Source organism: Tupaia chinensis, unplaced genomic scaffold (genome assembly GCF_000334495.1).
Source record: "Tupaia chinensis unplaced genomic scaffold, TupChi_1.0 Scaffold000119_1, whole genome shotgun sequence".
Classification (NCBI taxonomy): Eukaryota; Metazoa; Chordata; class Mammalia; order Scandentia; family Tupaiidae; genus Tupaia; species Tupaia belangeri.
Window position 1 is genome coordinate 5200969 of NW_006159585.1, and position 3595 is coordinate 5204563.

Sequence of the window (3595 nt, forward strand, 5' to 3'; positions counted from 1 at the left end):
TCTAGCCCTTGCTGCTTTGACCAGCGATATAACTTTGCTTTAATTGTTTGTCATCTCTGGTAGATATGAATCCAATCTCTCATTGTTGATGTTAACAATAGCAATCTCAGACCTTTGGCCTTTATCGTCTTGATTTTCTCCTGTTGGTTTAAAACTGCCCTAAAATCACAGAATAATCCAAATTTACCATTTTCCCTGGTTTCTCTCTCGAGTCATCTAGTCACCCCAGAAAAAAAAAAAAATCACTCCCTAACTGACTTTTCTGGAAGATTGACACCTACCACTTGAATTTTCTTGCTGGGTTAGAAGTAAATAATAGACAGCATCTTACAATTTCCAGCTCTGTGACATATTATGTATGATATGTGAACAAGTGGCCTATTTAATAAATTTAAAAGCCAAAGATGGTAAGATGCACACTTAGTTCAGAAATGTTAAAATAAGAAAGAAAAGAACCAACACTGATTACAACATGTCATCAACTTTAAGATACTTATCTGCTCCAGATTGTTGAAATGTGAAAACTGTATTCGTTTTTAAATTTATAACATACACACTTGGTTTTCCTACGCTTCAGTTCCTACTTAATAAGGTTGTTTTAAAGATCAGTAGGAAAGCATACGAAACACAGGCTATGGGAGATGAGAAACACACAAAAATGTGCAAGATGAAGAAGTTCTCTTAGTTTCTTCTTCTGTTTTCCCAGGAGGCTTCCTTTTCTCACTTTCTGAGCATATTTAACATTTATATGAATAGTCTTATGAATTTTTCCCAGTACACTCAACTTATTCTTACTTCAACCCCTCACTTCATGCCAGGCAGTCTCCCTGTAACTGTCCATATGCAAGAGGACTTTATCTATGAGGTCAAACTCATATGGTTAGGATGTTCCCCAAACATCCCTAAATTCTATTACAACTCCCGTGACTCTATGGTTTAATGAATATATGGTAATTTACAAAGGACTTTCTAGGAGTTTCACATTGAAACACACAACCCTTTTGATGAATCAGTGAGTCCTGTGTGGAGCTTTCCTGATTGTGATTCAGTGTTTCATTTGTATGCTTAGTAGGAAAAATAAGGTTTCTCATTAAAGCAGGGTTTCTCAGTCTCAGCACTAATGACATTTAGGGTAGTCTGTTTATTGTGGGGACCAGTCCTGGGCATTATATAATGTTCAGCAGAATCCCTGGCCTCTGTCCATTGACTGACAGTAGTGTACACTAGTTGTCTCCAAACATTGTCAAATAGGCATTAGGAAAGTCAAAATAGCTCCAGTTGAGAACCAACGTGTTAGAGCATCAGAGGCAGAAATTCTGACTCTGACTATTGCTGGGCACCTGATGGGCAGAAAATAACAGTGGCTTACGTACTTCACAGGGTCACTATGATAGGAATAGAGCTTATGAAGTTCTGTACCAATGTTATCTGTCTTATTGTTTTCCTGATATGTGGTACGAGATCATTGCTTGGTTTACTCATCTAAATAGCATGGTTGTTGATTGATGCTTACTACTGCACACTTACCATATGTAAGGTATGGTATGAAACACTTGGTATGCATCTTCTCACAACAGTTCCAAAACAGGCAACATACGTACCCATTTCACTGATAGGAAACAGAAATCTAGTGGAGACATTGCTGGTCACAGTGGTGCAGTAGTAACAGTGCTCTATGATGCTGAGGCCACATAGGAAGGTCTCAGGTTCAGTGTCACGGTCATGCTTGGTGCACATGTGCCCATAATCCTGGCTGGCTGAGGCTGGGGTAGAATCAGAGTGCAAAAACCCTACTGAGTCTCTCTCTCTTTCTCTCTATTTCTCTCTCTCTCTCTCATCTTTCTCATAGACGAGATTAATAAACTCAAAAAAAATAAGTAGAACAGAGTCATAAGTAACTTGAAGAGGCCACATGTAGGCAAGTAGTGGTGTCGAGATAAGCAGCGGACACTTTGGCCCTGGAGTCTGGCTCTAGGCAGGTCTGCAAGTCGTGCAGAGGGCTGGACTCTTCCTCTGCGAACATCTAGTGCCAATCCAGTGGGCCATGGTCTGTACCAGGCAGCAGGTCACAAGAAAACATAATGAAAGCAGAAACATTGAGATATTACAGGATAATTACAAAGGAGCAAGAGGAAACTCTTGAATTTTGCCTATGACATCTTTCCCCCAAAAATGGTCTGATACATTTATGTGCAAAGGTGAAGTTTACTGTCATTGGTCGGGCTTCCTCATACATCACTTTGATGGCTTACAGTAGCAAAGGGATGTAGTCAGTTAAACGGCCTTTCTTTTGTTGTCAACCTGTTGAAAAGCAATGACTTGGCTATATATTTACTTTTCTCGATTAAACCAGTTTTGAGTGATCTGGATGTGATTTTAGAGTTTTGAGGGTCTGGAGAGCATAGTGTAGGAATTGCTTTCATCTCACTCCTTGACTAGATAAACCAGTCATACAGATTTTTTTTTTTTTTCTAGAAGAGTACAGTCTTATCTGTAGTTCTGCCTTCCAAGAATTTGATGATGAGGCTTTTCGGTGAGCAAGACTTTGAATGAAAAATAAAGATGCTTTAGACACAGCCTGTGCCTGCCCTCAAGGAGCTTACAATGACCATAAACACACATGCATAAAAATATAAAGCAGCTCATGATAATAGAAGTTGTCCTCAGTTGAGAATCCACTCTGCACAAGACATGTCATAAGTAACCCCAGCACTGTTAACATTGTGGGTTGGATAAACCAGTATTGGGGTTGGAGAGTTATCCTGTGCATTTAGAATAATTAGCAGCATCCCTGGTCTCTACCCACTAGATGCCAGAATACATCCCCTCCCCTCCCACTGGCCCTGCAGTTGTTAGAACCAAAAATGTCTCCAGACATTGCCAAATACCCCCTGGTTGAGAACCAATGATCTACTTCAATCTTGCTATTTATGCTGCATATACTTTTACTTTCTCAAACTGGAAAACTGAGGTTCCAAGCCAGTAAATGACTTGCTCAGGAGCACATGACTAGTGAGGAGCAGATGTGACATCTGAGTGGAGCTTACCTGACTTCAGTGGTGTTGTACTCATATCACCTACCAGGTGCTCGGGGCCCAGTGATATTCCACTAGGGGAAATCAGAACAAGGATACCGCAGCCACCCAAGGAAGGTGGGCATGGCCAAGGAAAGAGCTTCAGTGTAGACAGGTGGGACCAGAGAGTGGGGCAGACAGCTCAAGCTCAAGGTTTTCAGGAGACATGAGCATTCAGGGGAGAGGGTTGATTGAGGCCACATAGCTAAAGAATGACATTTTCAATCCCTAAAATAGACAAGTGGGACTATACTAGACTAAGAAGTTTCTGCACAGCAAAGGACACAGTAACAAGTGTGAACCGACAACCCTCAGAATGGGAAAATATTTTTGTTAAATATGCCTCAGACAAGGGACTGATAACCAGAATACATAGGGAACTCAAGTGCCTTATGTGAAAAAAAAATGATTAACCCGATTAAAAGATGGGAAAGTGAGCTGAACAAAAGTCTCTCTAAGGAAGACATACGAACAGCCAAAAAGCATATGAGGAAATGCTCGACATCCCTCATCATAAGGGA